At 40.3% G+C, this 21,324-nt stretch overlaps 1 protein-coding gene across 5 annotated transcripts in view; it reads right to left on the reverse strand.

Moving 5' to 3' along the window:
* The window catches only part of KSR1 (kinase suppressor of ras 1), a 206,750-nt gene that overhangs the window by 55,553 nt on the left and 129,873 nt on the right, over positions 1-21,324 (reverse strand). The window lies entirely within an intron of this gene.

Consider the following 21,324-nt stretch of genomic DNA (forward strand, 5'->3'; position numbering starts at 1 on the left):
GAAGGCACAACAGGGTTACTGGTGGGTGAAGAAAAATCAGTAGTTTTGTGGGGGAAAATTAGAGAATATTTACCCTCATTTACTGTGTCTATTTTTCCCCCTTGGAAAATAAGCTTTTAGAATATGAATTTTTTTTAATTTTAAGAATAACAAAATGATTAAGTAAAAAAAAAAATGACAACTTTCTATTTTGTGGTCATGGTAAGGGGGCTGGATTAGCATCACAAGACCCGACATTCCTATCTCCACATCTCTCATATACACCTTCTCTCCACTCCAAACTCTACAATCAAGGCCGCCATCTTGGTTCAGGGGCCCATCAATCTTCATCTGGACTACTGCAATCGCTTCCTTACTTCCACTCTGCATCTCCTTTCTAGTCCATCCTTTAAGCAGCTACCAAAATGATTCTCCTAAAGCTTATACCTGACCAAGTCACACTCCTACTCCATAAACTGCAATGGCTCCCAAGTACAATAGGATCAAATATAAGTTCATATATGTTGCTATTTCAAGGTCTTCATCCTCAGGCATTCAAGGCCTTCATAACCTCTTCCCCTTATCACCTTTACAATCTTCTCAAACCTAATATTCCCCCATGCACTCCAAGTTCCAGTTACAAGGCCCCGTCCTTTTCTTTGGAAAAAGACACTCCCGAGTCAGGACATTTTCTCTGGCTTTCCCCCATGTCTGGGATGCTTTCTCTTTTCATCTCTTCCTCTTGACATTCCATGATTTCCTTCAAGACTCATCTCAAATGCTATTTCCCTCCTAGAGGCCCTTCTTGGTCCTCCCAAGAAAGCCTTCTGAGGTTAACATTGTTCAGTGATTTCAGTCACGCCCAAACCAACCCCCCATTTGGGGTTTTCTTGGCAAGGATATTGAAGTGGTTTGCCATTTTGATAATGAGGAACTGAGGCAAACAGGGATAAATGATTTGCCCATAATCACACAGCTGATAAGTGTCTGAGCCAAATTTAACTCAGCATTCTAGGCACTATGGCACCATCTAGCTGGAACTAACTTCTAAGGTTACTTGGTGTCTACTTTGTAGTTATCTCATTTATATGTTATCTCTTTCATAAGGATGTAAGCTCCCTGAGGGCAGAGCCTATTTATTCTTGGTTTCCCTTCATATTACTAGCATTTTTGGTGCGTGTTAGAAAAAGTAGATGCTTTAAAAAAGCTTTGTTATTACCTTGGTAGTCGAATTTCCTCATCTATAAATTGCCAATAGAACAAAAATGGAACAATAAAAATTGGTCTCTAGAGTCAAATAATGTAGTTTCTGCTCCATCACTGACACCAAATGGGTGTTCTTGGATAAGTCATTTAACAGCTATGGGCCCTTCGTGTCATCATCTGTAAAAGGAAAAGGTTGGCCCAGATGGTCTTTGAGGTCCCTTCTAGTATGACAAAAATGTCTCACTGATGTCTTCTACCTTTATATCATAGTTATTTCCCACCCCTGCCCTTAAAAAAAAAAAAATTAAGCAAAAGTCTGATGCTGAAACCATGTCTGATAATGTATCTAAGATTCTGTCATAGTTTCCCTCCATCTCTTTACCGTGAAAAAGTATGTTTCTTGGTTTTGGTTTTCTGGCACCTTTATGGCAGACTAGAGGATTTGTGAGTTTTCATCCAGCTACAAATCTATGGACCCCATTTTCCCACCAAAAACTTCTAAAAATGCTCTGTGGGTAAACCTCCAAAAGTATCTGAATCTCCCCTAGTCTTTTCAATGCTCTTATATGGGAAAAGGTCCAGATAAAATTAATTGCTTTAGAGACTCTCAGTGGATTTCCACTTACAAAGAGAAAGCACAGAGACTTTATTTTAAGAAATGGGATGAATTGTGTCATGAGCCAATTCCTGCTCCAGGAGAACCATTTGGAACAAGAAGGAAGCAAGGGGCAAAATTGGCATAGAAGGTTGGCAGGACCAGGTGACAAGACCACCAGGTGGGATCAGTTCGTCAGGCTAGGCATGAGAGCATTCCGCCAGTAACTGACATTACCCAAGCAAGTAGCTGGGGATTCTGCCAGAGACAACCATCCTACAATGCGATGGCCTGTAATGCCTAGGACTTTGAACTTAGTTTGTCCTTAGAAACCTCCATTCTCTATGGTTATAGAAAGAAATTGCTCTTTCAAAATCTTTCTGCAAGATGGCATAAGGGAGAGGTCCTTCTGATTTCCTAGACTCAAAAGGGCTTTGACGCCTCCTCACCATGTGAACATGGCTGAATCCTTTAACTTCTGTATCAATACCCTTCCCTGTAGAATGGGACTGCTGGTACCTGTACTATCTACTTCAAAATGTTGTTGTGAAGCTCAAATGACATAATGTATTTTAAAAAATACTCCATAAATGTCAGTTGTTATTAACATATGAAGTGGGAGAAAAACTGGCTTGCCTTCCTGGCCAATTTTCAGCTTTCTAAAGTTTGAAAAGTTGATACAAATAAAGTTGCAAATCATTATGGCTCAGACAAGCTCAATCTTCTCATTTGTAAAACGGGAAAAAGGTTGGGGTAACTAGCCCCTCTGGCTCTTTCTAACTCTAGCAATCAATGGTCAAATACTTTGTAACTGAAAGATCACCAGATTTGGAATCAAGAGAAATCAGCAGTTATCATGATGACTGGCATATAGTAGGCACTTAATAAATGCTTACTGATTGACTTTATTATTAATCCAAGACCGAATCCCAAGCAAGCCACTGCTTGCCAACCTGGGTAGGTCACTTTACCTCTCGAAGCCTCAATTGTTGTGTATGAATGTGCTAAATACTGGAAATACACATAAAAAAGTAGAGACAGTCCCTCCTCTCAAGGAATTCACATTCTGACAAGGAAGACAACACATATGGATGAATTCTGCCACAGCTCATATGGAAAAGTCCCATGATCCTCAGAATTCAGCAGCAAAGCAGTTGGGAATGTATCTTTTTAGTATCATTAAAAAAATCCTATCCATTTCTGAGACTAAACCAATGCCAAAGACTTTGGTGGGAAGTACTTCCTTGTTATTTTCAATTACTTCCTTTCATGCTCTCTGTTCTGGCCAAAGTATTTCTACTTGCTGTTCTCTATACATATATCATCTCCAACCATCAGATCTTTGTAGGGGATGTCCACTGTTCTTAGCATGCTCATTTTCCTCATCTTCTCTTCTTAGAATTTCTACCTTCCATTCAAAATATGGCTCATTTATCCCAGCAAATTGTAGGTAGTCATCCTCCTTCCTTAAATAACTCTGTATTTTGTATATTTTTAAGGGGTGTATCTTTCTCCTGTGGAATGTAAACTCCTTGAGGACAAGGTCTGTTTCTTTTTTTGTCTTTCCATTCCCAAAGAAACTCAAAGTGTTCCGGACAAAGCAGGTATTTAATAAATGTTTGTTCATTTGAGACAAATTGCTTAATTGGCATTTGTTTCCTTGTTATGTGTGTGGTTTTTTTTATAAAAAGGTAAGGGCTTGCTGGATTGTTGTTCAGTTGTTTAAGTCAAGTCTGACTCTTTGTGAAACCATTTGGGGTTTTCTTGGCAGAGATACCAGAGAAGTTTGCTATTTCTTTCCTCAGCTCATTTTACAAAAGAGGAAATTGAAATAAATAAGGTTAAGTGATTTGTCCAGATAGTAAGTATCTCAGGCTACATTTGAACTCAGAAAGAAGAATCTTTTGGACTCCAGACTCTCTATCAATTGTACCATGTAGCTAGCTGCCCCTGCCATGGAGGAAATTATGCTTGACAAACAGTCATCTTTCCCTATTGAACTACCACATAGATGGTTTTTTCCACTCCCATTTTACCTGCTTCTGCTGAAATCACAGAAACTAAGAGATGCTCAGTGTATTCAATGATTCCATCTCCAGCAGCTACATTGCCAACCCCCCCCAAAAAAATTAAATATTCCAAAGTAAATTCAATTAGCATATTTGTCACCACCACCCAAACAAACTATGCTTTGAAGTGAACTCCACTGAACACACAATGTCATTTTATGAGTCATTTACACTTTACAGAATCCAATTTCTGCCCCTGGGCTAACAGGGAACCAAACAGTACGATTTTTTAATACCATATTTATTTTAAAATTTTGCAAAAAAATGACCTTTTATTTTTTCCCTAAGAAGGAAAAACACAAACATGTTTTTCTATGGCTTCAAAATTTCTGGAAATGTTCTGCATCTAAGTGAGGACTTTTTTAACCTTTTTATTATCATCCATCCCATTTGCAATCTGGTGAAGTCTACTAAACCTTTTTAAAAGAATATATATATATATATATATATATATATAATTAAAGGAAATGGCAAATTTCAGTTAGAGATTAGCAAAAAGAAAAATGTCATTTTTTCACATCCAATTTCCCAACCCCTACCCTGAAATCTACCAGACTCCAGGATAAGATTACTCTTAATCTAAGGAAAGATTTTTCTGCTTAGCCCCAAAGAAACAGCTACTGGAAGGTAAATAGGAGAAGATATGGGCTTGATGCAAAGAGAGGCCTGACAGCAATTAGAGCCTGCCAAAAGTAGAACACAGAGGCAGGTTCCCCTTCACTGGAGACCATCCAGCAGAGACTTGATCAGTATGTTGTTGAAGGGATTGTTTAGGGGGTTAGAAGTGGCTGCTAGGATCCCTTTGAAATTCTGTTTGGTTCAACAAGACTGTAAAAGACACAGTGTCCTAGATTAAGAAGCAAGTTCCATGAGCAGTTACTTTCCTGAATAGAATCAGTTCTGAGGGCACAATCTCCACCTCATTAAAGAGAGTTATTCCCATTTGTTTCACCTTCTCATGCGGGCAGGGACAGAAAGGTGTCAATAACACATGAGGATTCAGATTGCAAGAACTAAGGTTAGGGAGCCAAGTCTTGCTCTGAACAATCCCACCAAGATTACAAGATTTACAAGATTGATGAGGATTTTTTATCAAAAAGTAGGAAAAATTCAAGTAATTCTGTCCCTCCTTTCCAATATTCCTTCACTTAATTATTCTTTCTCCCACTGATGGCTCATGGGGAAGAAAACCAAGAGTCATTCCACATTCAATTAAATAGCATTTAACTAGAATCTAACATCAGACATGGCACTCACTGTTCTAGGTGTTAAGATGGGAAGATGAGAAAATGTCTAGGGCCTACTCTCAAGGAGCTTCTGGACTCATGGGGGCAAGAAGAGGGAAGATATATACACAGATAAGTTAGAATGTGAGGTGATACAAGGCAGAATATGATAAGGTGAAACAAGAGGCCCAGACAAAATGTGATGAGAAATAGAAGGTAGAGATCACTTTCAGTGAGAAGCTGAATCTAGGAAGGCTTCATGGAGGTAGCACCTAAGTTTTTTTCCTAAAGAAAAGGAGGAAATTTTTAAAAATTATAATCCTTTTTTTTTCATCATCTTCATTTCTAAATATATTGATTTTTGTTTCCCTTCTCTGGCAGCTAGCCCTTGTGACTAAGAAAATTGTTTAAAAAGGAACCTTTAGCAAAACTAAATATTAAGTGTATGTGTAATATTCCACACAGAGACTCTCTCATTGGGGGCAGCTAGATAGTGCAGTAATTAGAGCATTGCCTTAAAAAATAAAAGAAGAAGGGAAGGAGGGAAGGAAGGAAAGAAGAAAAGAAGGAAGGAAGGAAGGAAGGAAGGAAGGAAGGAAGGAAGGAAGGAAGGAAGGAAGGAAGGAAGGAAGGAAGGAAGGAAGGAAGGAAGGAGGAAGGAAAGATGGAAGAGAGAAAGGAGGGAAGGAAGGAGGGAGGAAGGAAGGGAGTAAGGAAGGAAAGAAGGAAGGAAGGAAGGAAGGAAAGAAGGAAGGAGAAAAGGAGAGAAAAAAGTAAAATAGAGAGTAGCTCATCTTTGCAAAGAGAAGGAGGCACATTTGATGGGATGAAAGTTTTAGTGCTAAAAAGCTTTGAGGCTATAAAGTCTAATACTCTTATTTTAAAATCTGATAGAGCCTGGGCCAGAGTCACACAGCTACTGTCTGAGGTAGGATTTGAACTCAGTTGAAGGAAATGGAAAAACTCCCTGCCTACCACTATGATCTGAGACAAGCCAGAAATCTGGGCTTGCCCCCAAATTTCATCCAATGGCATAACATTCCCACAGTGTAATTTGGGGCAAGTCTGTTCATTTATTTTGATTTTTGCTTTGGGCATCTGCAAAATGGGTATAATAAAACTCCTCACCTCACAGATTCAGCTTAGAGAATGAGGAAAAACATGTCAGGAAAATTTAGCACACTACATAAACATGACTATTTTTAAAAACTACTTCTCATTTTCCTCTACCCACCCTTTTTCCAACCAATTTACCTCCTACTATTCCTGAGGGCCAACTCTAACATCCTACATGAAGCTTTCCCCAACTGCCCCAGTCCACCAGCCCTCTCCTATTTCCCACACCTTTTATACACAGGATCACAAAACCATATAGACAGAAGCCCTAACTCCTATATCCCTAAATCTCTCTTTCTCTGTTGTTGACATGACCCCTGGAAATGACCCCTGGAAGTCAATTATCCAGCTCAACTCTCAAAAAAACTTTTGATTTATTCATTTATCTTTTTAAAAATTAATAAGCATTTATTTTTTTCTCTCATCTCCCCTTCTCCAATGGAAAAATGAAAATGAAAACAAAACTCCTTGTAATAAATATACATTATATATACATATATACATAACAGTATATGTATGTGTGTACACACACACACACACAATACACCAAAAAATCTCACATTGGCCATATCCAAAAATGTCTGTCTTCTGTAACTTGAATCTATCACCTGTCAGGAGAATAACATATTTCATCATTGGGCCTCAGGAATCAATCAGTTCTTACATGAAGTATTGTTCTCAAGGCTTCCAAAATTATTTCTACAGTGCTATTGTTGTGGAAATTGTTTTTCTGATGCTGCTCAATTCCCTCAGCATCATTTCATAAAAGTTTCTTCCCCAGGTTGGTAATTTCTGATTTCACAATAATATTCCATTCATTTGTTCATGCCACTTCCCAATTAAAGAGCCTGCCATTAGCTTCCAGTCCTTTGCCATGACAAAAATAACTGCCTTAAATATTTGTTACATATGGGTTTCTATTCTCTGCAGCCTCCTTATGGTATAGATGAAGAAATTAGTCCAGAGAGGAAAAATATCTTATCAAGCATCACACAGAGAGTAAGAGATCCAGGAATAACATCCAGAGAGAAGACTGTGGGAAATGACTATGGTTCACAGAATAGCATTTTCACTCTTTGTTGTTAGCTTACATTTTATTTGTTCTCATTTTTTCCTGTTTGATTTGATTTTTCTTGTGTAGCAAGGTAATTGTATAAATATGTATGCATATATTACATTTAACCTATTTCTACCATGTTTAATAAATATTGAATTACTTGCTATCTAGGGGAAGGGATGGAGAAAGGAAACTGGAAGACAAGATTTTGCAAGGGTTAATGTTGAAAAATTATCCATGCATGTGTTTTGAAAATAAAAGCTTTAATTAAAAAAAAAAAAAAAAGAATCAACAACAGAGAAAGAGAGCTTTAGGGATATAGGAGTTAGGGCTTCTGTCCACCAATCTAGGCTGTCCTCCCTAGCCTTCAATTTACAATAATGATAATAACATTGTTCATTCTTTGTTTTTGAAGAGGACCAATGACATTTGGGGTGATGCATGAATTGGATTTAAATGAGGCAGAGCTGCACCAAGTTGTCATTCACTTTCTCTTCCTGAGTCACTGAAGTCCACTGGCAGGACAAAAGTCAGCATGACTGGCAATGGCATAGGATCAGTGGATGGACATCTTCCAGGTCTAAGTGCTTCACAGTACCCCCTTCAGCCTCCTTCAAGGCCACAGGGACAGAGTTCTCATCTGCCTATTCTGCCATGTGCTTGGAATAGACATACTCCTACTTTACCAACAGGTGTGAGACCTACGGGCTACCCTCAACCTGTTTTAACTTGTCTGCCAAAATGGTTTTACCAGGATGTGGCTGCTGAACATATCTCAGTTTCTGGGAGCCACTGGTGAGCGTCCAATGACAAGTGGACACCAAAGATGGATGAGCAGCCCTCACACTAGAGATGCTAGTCCTTCCACAAAACACCCTACACCCCAAATGATAATACTAATAATGACAATGATACTAATAATACTATAATATAGAATAATATATACAATATTATTGTATATTATAGTATATATTATTCTATATTATAGTATTATTAGGGTATATATACTAATACATATTTTATTATGTTATATATTTGTATTATATTGTATATTATACAAATATATAACAGGTAATAAAATGTTATATGTCATTCATATATAAATATAATAAATTATATTTATACAAATATATATTGTATATCATACATATATAATATTTAATAAAATATACTATACAGATATGTAATTAAATATACTGTGTGAATATATAATGAAAATACATAATAAATTATGTTTTATATTATACAAATATATATACTATGAATATATAAATAATAGCATTTATATAGTGCTTTAAGGTTTGTGGAATACTATGTAAATATTAAGGATAGCTAGATAGTTCAGTAGAGTGCTGGAGTGAGGAAAATCTAAGTTCAAATCCAACCTCAGCTTCTTATTAGCTGTGTGATCCTGGGCAAGCCACTTAATCTCTGTCTCAGTTCCCCATCTGTAAAATGGGGACACAATGGAAAAAGAAATGGCAGACCACTCCAGTATCTTTGTAGATAAAAAGTCCAAGGGATTCCATGGAGTTGAACATGACTGAATGATAACAACAACAATAATACAAATATTATCAGATTTGATCATCACAACAACCCTGGGAGGTAGGTGCTATTATGATCTGTTTTACAGATGTGGAAGTTGAGGCAGATAGAGATTAAATGGCTTGCACACAGTCACACAACTAGTCAGTGTCTGAGGCTGGATTTGAAATCAGATTTTCCTGATTGCAGATCCAGCTCCATCTATGGCTGTAGCTGGATTAGACCCACTTGTGTGGTTTAGCATACGTGGCACAGTCTAACCTTACAGGACTCTCTTTGAGGGAGGGTCAAATTGGGGATCTTGCTTCTAACAACCCCAAAATAAAGGAATTATTCCAAGGCACAAATTTCCATAAGAAAGAATGGAAGATCATAGATTTAGAACTGGGACATGAGATGTGACCTTCTCATACTCTACAACATAGTTAAGAGTCCAAGCAAGTGCATACTCCATGAAAACTTGATTTTGACCAATGGAGTGGAGGTGACTTTTGGCATTGTCTCTCTGGACTCAGCCTTCTCCTCTACAAAATGGGATAGTTATTCATCTTTATTCCATGGTCCCAGGATCCTACAATTCTTCCTCCTTGGCTTAAGACCTCTTTGGAGTCTTAAACTTCACCTTGTAACCTTCAGGAGGACAGAGTTAGAATAAGAAAGAATTTTCAGAGGTCATCCTCCCATTTTGCAAATGAGGAAACGAAGATCAGGGATATGAAGTCGTTTATGGAAAATCACACAAGTTACGGCTTGAATTTGAACCCCCATTACCTCTCATTCTCAATGCAGGAATTCTTTCAACTGCATCATCTAACCCTTTCAGACTGAAATGGGGAGTGAGTGGGAACATTTGCTTCTCCCCCAAAAAGAAAAGGATCAAGTGGCACTGAGGACTTGCCCCTTATGTCGAAGAATAACGAAACTCTGAATCACAGAATGTCAAAGCTGAAAGGGATATGAGAAATAATCATCCAATCCAACCCCCTCACTGGAGAAATTTCTGAGTCAAAATGATTTTCTTTCAACTTTTCTTGATAATACTGAAAATGGAAAGAGATGAATGAGCCAGTTTCACTGCCTCTGGGAAGTGAAATCAAAGGTGAGTACCTACCAACTTTGAAGCTCTCTTGGTTTCACTAACCCTGAGCCAATCTAACAATCCTTGAGGTCTAGAGAACTTGACATATGCTACACAACCAACTAAATGGCTTATCTTCTGTGAGCTCTTTTCCAATCTTCTTAGTTGTAATGAATACCCTTCTATTCCGTCCCATTCCCCTTTATTTCCTCCTTGACAACTTTATAAAACACCAACTTTATGCAAAACTACTTTTTACTTCTCTCTAGCATACTTGTATTAATCTTGGAAGACCAAAAGATTCAGATCAATACACTGCCCAGTCTTAATTTCAGAGGATTCTTAATGAAACATGTTACCCACTTTCTTTTACATATTTGTAACAGGCTTTGTTTTTCTTGCTTTCTCAATGAAAGAAAGAGGGAAAGATGAGGGGGAAATGAAGGAAAAGAATAAGCTTTTATACAGTGCCAACAGTTATCAAACTGCTAAGCATTTTACAAATATTATCTAATTCGAATGTGAATCTGAAAATCAAGTAAAATTGAATTTGTTTAAAAACTAAAAAATAGACACTTGCATTTTATTACTATGATGTACTAATATGGTTTATATTCAATTTAATAAGTATTTACTGAATACCCACCATATGCCAGAAATTATATTAGACTGAGGAAGATACTTTTAATAAGTATGATTCTCCCTACTAAATTCTTTGGGAAACTTATTTAAATTTGTTATTACCCTTAGATCCTAGTAAAGTGTTCTACATACAGTAGATATTAAACAAATATTTACTGATTTAAATACAAAGCAACAAATTGGCTTTAAATCCAAGAATCTCAATTTTTATAAAACTGGTTTTGGCAGACCTTACAGGATCCTTTTTGAGGGAGGGTCAATTGGGCATCCTGCTTCCAGCAACCCCAATATAAAAGAATTACTCCCAAGGCATAAAGTTCCATAAGAGACAAAGGAAAGATGATAGATTTAGAGTTGGGACATTAAAGGCTTTAAAGATGAAGAAATGAAAAACCATTCTTCTACTTAGGTAAAACTGAATGGAGAATAGAACCTTCAGTCTAGATTTCTGAGGTAGGAAGGGAGTGGTCTGAGTAGAGATAAGTCTCTTTGTCCAATAGTGACATAATCCTTCCTTAGAATAAGATCACCCTTCTTTATAATATTCATTCTCACATCAATTGTTAACCAATCAGAGTTGATTCTGCCTTGGAAACATCCACTTTAAGGGTACTTCAACATTTAGTAGTTCCCAAGGTTCCTCTTTGGTTTCCAAGAGTACCACTGACCATATTTTATTAACTATTTGCTAGCCATAATTAATAAATTGATTATTAATTACCAAGAAATTATGTCTCTTGTATTTTACAAGGGAAATGAAAAAAAATTATATCAATAAAACTTTATTTTCAAGAGTAAAAAAAAAATGAGACTATTGATTAGTTTTGTTGATTTTTTTTCTTTTTCCCAATTTTCTTTTTTCTTGATAGACAAGTCTGAGAAGGAGAAAAGGAAAAATGCAAGGAGGCATTTACACACATATATATATACATATATTATGTACATATATGTATATATGTGTTAAATAAAATTTTTAAAAATTTTAATCAACTTTGTGGGTATTCAAATTTGTACTTTGGGTACAACTTTCTAGCTCTAGAATCTTTCTATCACATAATTTTTGATCTCTCTCAAATTCCAAAGGCATAACCTAAGGTTTATCAGAACCCTAGATGCTAAGGTGAACTGCAAAGGATGTTAGGTAAACAGTTTTAACAGCATTTCCCACATATATGCAGAACATGAGCCTTTAATTTGCTTGCCTAGTCAATATGAGTTTATGAAGTAGAGATTTTTGCACATGGGGCAGACAATACCAACCAGAGATTTTGTAATGACGTGAAAACAATACAGTAAGTAATTATCATTATCAACTAAAGAGGAGAAGCTTTGGTGCACCAGTTCCATGGTGAGAGTAGGGGCAGATTTTGACGGATTGAAATCCTGAGATTCCATGAGACTGATGCTAGAGCGTCTATTATCTAAGAGCAAGGAGAATTGAAGAAGAAAATAGGAATCAAGGAGAGTGACTGAAGAGGATGTCCTGGAGAGAAGCAAAGAAAATAGACCTTCTAATTAGTTCCTTCCTTTAATTAAAAAGCCCTATTTATTATTTTCTAAGTTCAGTTGTTTTTATGCTAGTGAACGAGGTCTGCCAAAATGCAAATAACATCAATTTTCAGCTCTGCTCTTGCATTTAATTTTTTTTTTCATTGTGAACAGGAAGTGAAGGAAAAGGAGAAGAAAGGAAAAGTCACAGATCAGGTTATTACAAGGGATGAGGAGGGTAGCTTGGTTCAAGTATCTCAATTCTGCCACCCTAAAACTCTTAGCAGAACTAGGACATTAGAGCCTATACTTAGGAAGCAATGATTTGACAAAGGTCACAGACATCACCATCATCATCATCATCTTTACAGGTTGAACAGGTACTCAAGGAAAAAGTGAGCAGCAAAACCAAAAAGATATAATATGTGGGCTTGTATCTGTGTAAACACTAAAAGGTATCAATGGTGCCCTGGAAACTGGATTTGGAAAGAGATAACCTGGACTCTGCCACTTTGACCACTTAGAGTCTATGACCTCCCACAAGACACTGGCCACTGTCTCCTCTTCCTTTTTCAAGCTCCCGATTTACCCCTCTGGAAACAGTGATTTGATTATCTGGTTTCTAAATTTCCTTGATCTACAAATATTCCCTTTTATACTCACTAACCATGCTTGCTAAAGAAAGGAGAGCTGGGAATCAAAGGACCTGGATTCAAATGATGGTGGCTGTCTGAACAAGTCACTGCCACCTCTACTGGGGAATCTCCCAAATCTCTCCCAGTTCTAGACCCAGAGTCCTAATTCACTTAGATATCCTTAAGATCTCTGACTAATGTTTAGAGAAAGAACAAAATAGAAGCAAATTCAATATTGTGTTTTTGTTCAGCATCAGTTCCCAAGGTTAATGGTTTCCCATATTAAATAAAGGCTTTTGTCTTAATAAATGAAGGTGTTTTGGAGGAATTATCTTCCCTAGTTTACTAACGGGAAAAATGAAGTCTCAGGCAGAAAGCTTAATTTTCTTGCCTAGGAGCAAATAGAAGATCCTATGATCAACCATCTGTGTCTTTCAACATGCATTTATTAAGCACCTACTGTATGCAACACTGCACTTGGCAGAGGCAGGGGGGAGGAGTTGCAATACTATACCAAGTCCTGCCTTTAAGGAACTTAATATTTTTAGCAGAGTAGCACTCTACAGAAACATAGCAATAAATAAAAAGGAGAATCTTGGTACAGTAGAGAAGGAACTAGCTGTCAAGGTAGGAAGATTTGGATTCGAATCTCACTTTCTGATATAGGCAGATCACAAATTATACAGCAGGTTGGGATTTTCATTGGCAGAGGGGATTTCCATCACCCAAGGATCACTTCAGCAGCACAATAGGTTGAAGGGCTGCACGTTACAGTAGACAGAGTTCGGGCCTTGAAATTACAAAGACCTGGATTCAAATGCTGTGTCTGATACATCATAGCAAGTCAATTCCCTTCCCTGGTCCTCCTGCATGAAACAGGACTAGATGAACCCCTGAGGTCCCTTCTGGTTCTACATTGTGACCTTAGTCTTTCCTGAAGAATCCCAGTGGCTCTGGTGAAGCGCTATCAGTGAGGAGCTTTTGTGAGGGCCCTTTGTCCCAAACCGGGCCAGAACCCTGGACAGATCCTACCCAGACTCCATGCCCTCAGACCTGCCCTGCTCCATCCACACTGCCACTCACCTTGCCCACAGAGACCCCTGATAAAGAACAAAATCCACACAAATAAAAACCAGCCCTTTCTGACTTTGCTAAAGTTGCTCATATAACCCTCCACCCCAGCTGGAAATGGGGCATCAGGCACAAGTGAGTAACTTACTGACTGCAGGCCCTATATTCTGAGCCATCTCACTGCCCTTGAGCAAAGGATGGACCAGGATGTCTTCTAAACTTAGCCCCTTGCTGAAGTTTTAGATCCTAGCACAGTTAACTGTATACTGTAGGCCTATAATAAATGCTTGCTCAATGTCCACTCTCATACCCCCAATAGCATCCCCTTAGAATGGGGTCTCAGTTGGAAATGAAGAGGAAATCAACGAGACTAGATGATTCTTGAGAAGGCACACTGGCAAGGATGGGCCCCTCCAGGTGAATGAGGAAGAAGTCCGACCATCTGCTCTCTCCATCCTTGGCTCATGGGGATGGGAGGGATTGGGGGGGGGGGCAGGGGCCAGCACTGAGGGCTAAGAATAATGACAGCTGACAATTCTGTAACCCTTTAAAGCTAACAAAGTGTAAACTTTACAGTCTCATTCAATCCTTGCCAAGATCTTGAGAGCCAAGTGCTGCAGAGGTGATAGTAAACATTTGACAGATGGGGAAACTGAGGCTCAGCCTCCTTACAATGGGACCTGGATTTGAAACGCGGCCAGTCTGCTACTGGCTGCTTATGTGAGCTTGGACAGGTCAGAGTTCTTTCTTCCTCATCTTGGAATTCTAAGCTTCCTTCAAGGCTCAGCTCAAGACTTGCCTCCTACAGAAAGCTTTCCCTGATCCCCTCAGTTATTAATATTCTTTCCTTCCTCAACTTCCATTTATTCACGTTTAAATGTTGGATCCTGGAGGAAAAGGAGAACTCCAGGAAAGCGAGACATAGTTTGGTTCTTTTCTTGTTTGTTTTTCCTTTTACATTCCTGGAATGCCCACAGAAAACACTTAATAAGTAAGTGGCTGCTGGATTGATTCAACTCAAACCTATAAAATCAGGGAGTTGGCAATCATAGCTAGGAATTAGGTTATCGTAGAAATCCCATCCCGGAAATCCAAGGGAATTCCCCACTGGAACATATCTAATAAATGGTCATACAGACTCTAGCTAAAGAGCTGGTGCACAGTGGAGAAACATGGCAGCCAGGTGGCCTAAACTGAGAACAAGAAAGCTCTGGGTTTAAATCTTACCTCCAATACATACTAGCTGTATGACCTTGGGCAAGTCACTTTACCTGTTTACCTCAGTTTTCTCATTCATAAAATGAGAAAAGTATCATATAACCCACCTTCCAGAGCTGAGGATCAAATAAGATAACAGATGTAAATCTTTATGAGACAGAACTGTGAGCTACTATCATTGAACCATCACCTCCCACGGCAGCCCTCAAGGTTAGGAAGTTTCTTGACCAGTTCTGTTTCCTGTTCCTAGGGGCCAAACAGAGCACCAATGACTCTTCTGCCAGAGGGCAGCCCTTCCAATAGTGACCATACCCCCCGTCCACAATCTTGTCCAGGCTCAACAGATCCAGTTTTTTCAATTGACCATCATGTGACCCAGACTCAATGCCCTTCACTGTCCCATGAGCCCTCCACCAAACTGGACGCTCTCCTGTTTATCAGCATCCTTAATCCATCTTCATCACAGTGAAGCCCAGAACAGAAAACAAAATCCGGAGTATTTGATTTATCCACATAGACATTCTTCTTCACCTTAAGACCCCCTAGACCAGTAGTATCAAATAACTAGAAACTGAGGTCATCAATCTATTCCTAAGGACCCCTATTGGTCACACACGGACTAAATTAAAATGTAACATCTAGGTTTTACTGTATTCTTATCTATTTTGTTCAGTGTTTCCCAACTGTACTTCTGTCTGATTAGGGTGGCTCCTGAGTGCTGCCAGCTGCATGGGGCCACGGTTCACACTTCTGTCATAGACAGCCCCTACTTCATCTTCAGATCAATGCTTTTTGCTCACCCATCCACCTAGAAGCAGAGGGTAGTCCACCCCCAAGATGCTGCAGCCCATGCTGGGGTCTCAGAACACCTGCACGTCCCTCTCCTCTGGGATAAGGACAACCAAAAGAAGGGCCATTCCACCCAACCCCAACTTCCCATTATCTGGAGGGGATTTATCTACCTTGCCTCCTTCAAGACAGGATGAAAAAGGGTAAAGAAATAGAAAGATTGGGGCAGTTGGTGGCGCAGTGGATAGAGCATCAGGAAGACCTGAGTTCAAATCTGCCCTCAGACACTGGCTGTGTGAATCTGAGCAAGTCACTTAACCTCAATTGTCTTGGGAAAAAAAAAAAGAAAAAAAGAAATAGAAAGATCTTTGACATCTTAGCTCATATTAAGTTTTTATGCCTTGTTCAGATTTGGTAATGGAAGAAGGTCCTCTAAAACCAGAGTTAAAATGCAAAAATAATAAGACAACATAATAAACATAAAAAAAAACATTAAAAAATAAAAGTGCCTCATATTTAGAGCTGGAATGGGCCTTAGAGATTGCCAAGTCTGGGGGGCCTTTAGGCAGCAGGCTGGTGACGTCTAGGAAGGGACCCTTCTCAGAATCATGCCATTAAATGCATAAAATAAAATATGCAGGATTAAAAAAGAAATCTATCAAACTATGTAGACTTAAAACAGAATTTAGAAAATAATTGACATTTATATAATGCTTTAAAACTGACAAAAGTTTTAGAAGTTTCTTGTCCTTTCTATTCCTAATCCTGAGCACACAGAAGAGCTTGATGAATGTTTATTGATTGAGTTCTTCCCAACCATTATCTTCCCAATAACCTGGTATAGGTATAAGTATTTTTCCCATTACTAATTTATGGAAAAGGAATAGTCTCTAAGTACTGAAGATGGATAATGACAACAATATATGATATTTTACACATCATATGTAAATGTTAATTATTTATTGTATATCGGTCTCAGTTCCCCAAGATTGGGATATAGGATTCCAGATCTAGAGGTGGAGTTCATCTAATTCTCCTTCTCCTTTTACAGAAAAGGAAACTGAGACTCAGGAAGATCATGACTTAAATGCCAGAGGGAAGATTTGAACTCAGGTCCTTTAACTTCAAAGTCACTGACTAGTCTCTCTGCAGCTGCTGGACATCTCCAAGAAGTGAGAGCCCCATATTTTCCAGGCTGAGGAGTGAGGCCTCAGGAGGTCCCAGAAAGACCCCCTGGAAGAATATTCCCTCTGGAAGCTAAGGCTGAGATGGGAGCCTTTGGGCCCCAGGCTGGCAGGAAGCCTCCTCCCAGATGCTCCCTCCTGCTGGCTCAGGCAGTGACCTTAGGGAGAGGGAGGAGAGACACGAGGACAAGAATAGTTGGCTATTCTGGGAGGCAGAGGAGGGGCCTAAGCAGTTAACTGCGTCAGCCTGGAGAGGGGGGTTTCTATGGAGATTGGCAGGGAAATGAAGGGACCAGCCCATCTCTGGGAAGCTGAGCAGCCCTAGCAAGGCCTACCTTCCTTCCACACCCCGCATCCCCCCAACAGTCCAGCTCTCCCATCACTCTCGGAATGGGGTCCCTCCTGTTTGAACACCCCTTTCTCCTCTGGATATACTAGGTGCTCCTCCCTCCCCTTCCCCAGCCCAGGAGGAGTGTGGATCTAATCCCAATTCTGCCAGGAACTAGCTTGGTATCCCTGGGCAAATGATTTCACTTCTCTCTAAAAGTCTGGTTTTCTAAAAGAAGACTAGAGGAAAAGGCCCCAGAAATCCCTGACATTAGTGACCCTGGGAGTCTGACAGGGGCAGAAGTCTTGGACTCAGAGCACCAAAGAAATCAGGCTCATCCAGACTGAAACAGGGCTGGGGATAATCATCCATTTTAGTCTGTCCCCAGTACAGTCCCTCTGCACACAGTAGGTGCTTCTCTAATGATTATGAAATTAAAATGATAGGGCAGGGTGCATTCAGTGCACGTTATCCCCTTCCAAAGTCACAGCATAAAGATTCCATGACCTCACCCCAAACCCAAGGCCACTGGGGCAGCCCTCAGGGGTGGCTGTGCTTGGAAGGAAGCCCGAGCATGCAACAGCTGGGGGCAATCATTCACCCTGGGATCTCCCTTCTCTCCCACTGCCTCCCCACTTGTGTGGACAGGGGGGAAAAGGATGAGTCACAAGCTTCAGAGACTTGGAAGGGACCTCAGAAGTAGATAATCTAGTCCTTCCCCTCTTAAACTCATAAACCTCAAGTGCGGCCTTAACCAAATTAAAGCGTAATTGGGAAATGTTATACAAAGTAAACAAAAACCCAACACGGTCACCTGTCGTGTATTTGACCCTATATTGGGGTTTTCTTTCCCAAGAGTGTTTAAAGCCACATTTGAACTCAGCTCCTCCTGATTCCAAGCCTGGCACTGTATCCATTGTACCACTTAGCTGAGAGAGAGAGAGACAGAAAAAGAGAAAGGGAGGGAGGGAGGAGGCAGGGAGAGAGAGAGAGAGAGGAGCGATACTAGAGAGAAAAAGAGAGAGAGAGAGAGAGAGAGATGGAGGGGTATGTGTGTGTCTGCATGTGCATGTGCATGTATGCGTATGTGTGCAATGGGCATATAATTATTCAGATTCAGAGCTAGGCAGCTCAGATTTTTTATTTCACAGTCAAAGAAGCTGAAATTCAGGGGCAAGGCAGAAGCTTTGAATGAAGGCCCCCTGACTCTAAACCCAATTCCCTTTTATCAAAACTAAAGGGAGCAATAAAAGTAGGAGCAGCAGAGAGGAGTGGGAACCACCTCTGGCACCATGATACCCTAGCAGAAGCAGGTAGGGGGTGAAACAGAGGGATTTCAAGGCCCCCGTCACCAAGGGCTAAAAGACCGGCCACTAGAGAACCACCAGCCTCCCAGGATTGTCATGACGACCAGACAGATACAATAGTTCTAAAGCAAGGGTCCAACACACAGTAAGTGACATATGAATGTGACCTAGCATTATTATTAAATTCAGTTACTTGTGGAAAATGTGTCATACATAACTATGAACAAAAAGCCCATTTCTAGGGGGAATTGATCGTTTAATGGAAGGTACACAGTCTCTCACTGGCCCAGGTGGAGGCGTGTGTGTGTGTGTATGTGTGTTTGTATGACTCATACCCAGGGGCTTTTGCCCGATCCAAGGAGCCCAAATGGCTCATTGTAGGAGAATCCCCAGGTTAAAAAGGTGTTCTCTTTCTAAAGCACGCTGGCTGTGGGACCCCGAGGAAGTCAGTTTGCTTCTTGATTAATTCACCAAGGTTATAAAATCACAAAGTGGCTGCCAATCTGCATTAAAAGAGAGAGTTTCGTATTCCAGTGAAATTACAGATTTGACTAATACATTGTTGGTGGAATTGTGAACACATCCAGCCATTCTGGAGAGCAATCTGGAATTATGCTCAAAAAGTTATCAAACTGTGCATACCCTTTGATCCAGCAGTGTTTCTATTGGGCTTATATCCCAAAGAGGTGCTAAAGAAGGGAAAGGGACCTGTATGTGCCAAAATGTTTGTGGCAGCCCTGTTTGTAGTGGCTAGAAACTGGAAAATGAATGGATGCCCATCAATTGGAGAATGGCTGAATAAATTGTGGTATATGGATGTTACGGAATATTATTGCTCTGTAAGAAACGACCAACAGGAGGATTTCAGAAAGGCCTGGAGAGACTTACATGAACTGATGCTGAGTGAAATGAGCAGGACCAGGAGATCATTATATAACTCAACAACAATACTATATGATGATCAATTCTGATGGACGTGGCCTTCTCCAGCAATGAGATGAACTAAACCAGTTCCAATGGAGCAAAAATGAATTAAACCAGCTACACCCAGCGAAAGAACTCTGGGAGATGACTAAGAACCATTACATCGAATTCCCAATCCCTATATTTTTGCCTGCCTGCATTTTGGATTTCCTTCACAGGCTAATTGTACAATATTTCAAAGTCCGATTCTTTTTGTACAGCAAAATAATGATTTGGACATGTATACTTATTTTGTATTTAATTTATACTTTAATATATTTAACATGTATTGGTCATCTTGCCATTGAGGGGAGGAGGTGGGGAGAAGGAGGGGAAAAATTGGAACAAAAGGTTGGCAATTGTCAATGCTGTAAAATTACCCGTGCATATAACTTGTAAATAAAAAGCTATTAATAATTTTTTTAAAAAAAGAAAAAAGAAAAAGAAAATCTCAACGACCTATGTAAATGCTATAAAAAAAGAAAGAAAGAAATTACAGATTTGGTTCCCTTTTCTTAGAGCCCCCTCCTCCCCCCCCAAAAAAAATCCCAGTGTCTAAAACGTAGTGTGACATGAAATGATGCATTGAAACCCCACATCTGATGCTTAGTATGCCATAAACAAGGCACACAAGGCTCAGTTTCCTCCTTTGTAAAGGGCCCATGAGGTCCCTTCTGGCCCCTAAGTGTTTCAGACGACCATGAATATCTGTAGAAGTGAATTGAATCAGGACCCCTCCCCAGGAATCCAGATAATATGTACAGAGCACCAGACCCTGCACAGAAAGCTCAACTATGTGAGGCGAGGCTAATTCCAAACTCCCTGCCAAGGACGGGAACTAGTCTGAGTGTAGACCTGATTGAGTCTGGGGATGAAGGCTGGCCAGGGGGCCAATGGCCTGGAGGATGGTGGGAAGAGAGGGCAGGGGTGGGGCAGCTCCTGCCATGTAGCCCAGAACCACCCCAAAGGAGAGAGGCCACAAGCCGGGCCTGGATCGCCCTCAACGCCTGCCTGAGTGCCTCCTTCACACAGGCAGCTCAGCCCATTCTAAATCCAGCATGGGTGGGGGAGTATGTCACACTTGGGAAGGGAGGTGGGAATGGGAAGAACCTGGCCAGAAGGCAGTCAGTAACAGTCAGAAAGGGGAAGAAGGGTTATAGGGATGGGGGTGAAAAACAGGCCCCCAGAAAGTAACAGCCTGGCCAGTGCCTAAGTGGATGTGTGCCCATTGCACCCCAGAGACTGGACTACAGAGAACTGTTTTCCAAGGCTCCAAAGCTGAAGCAGGAATAATCTCCCCACCGAGGCAACTCAGGGAGACGGAGCCCTCCACTCCCACCCCCATCAGCAGCCCACCTCTCTGTACCAAAGCTATAGATAACTTGCTTTCAGCTGAAAATCCACAAGCTCCATCCTACCCACTTCTCCTGGGGAATCCACAGCTCGTGGCCACTAGGCTATTCTTGATCAGAGTCCAATTTCAGCAAAAGGAGCAGCCAGCAATAGGCAAGTTTATAAGGGGATTAAACACTCGTGGGGCTGGCTCAACAGGCCCCGCAACCTAGCCTCAGCCAAGCTTTCTGGGTCTGCCTCCTGCCTGTGCTCTGGACCTAATACCAAATTGTTTTAAGTCCTATGGGGAGGAGGGAAGGGAAAAGAAGAAAGGTTTAAAAAGAAAAAGAAGAAAAGAAATAAGCAGCTTTCTTCCAGCAGGCCCTCATGTGCCAGGCATATGTAGTGGCTTAATATAAAATTAGCTGGCCTAAGCCCCTGTAGATGGGGGCTGGGGAAGTGGAAAAAGGGATGGAACCCTCTCAGGACTCAG

The sequence above is a fragment of the Antechinus flavipes genome, chromosome 4 (assembly GCF_016432865.1).
Source record: "Antechinus flavipes isolate AdamAnt ecotype Samford, QLD, Australia chromosome 4, AdamAnt_v2, whole genome shotgun sequence".
In the NCBI taxonomy this organism is placed as follows: domain Eukaryota; kingdom Metazoa; phylum Chordata; class Mammalia; order Dasyuromorphia; family Dasyuridae; genus Antechinus; species Antechinus flavipes.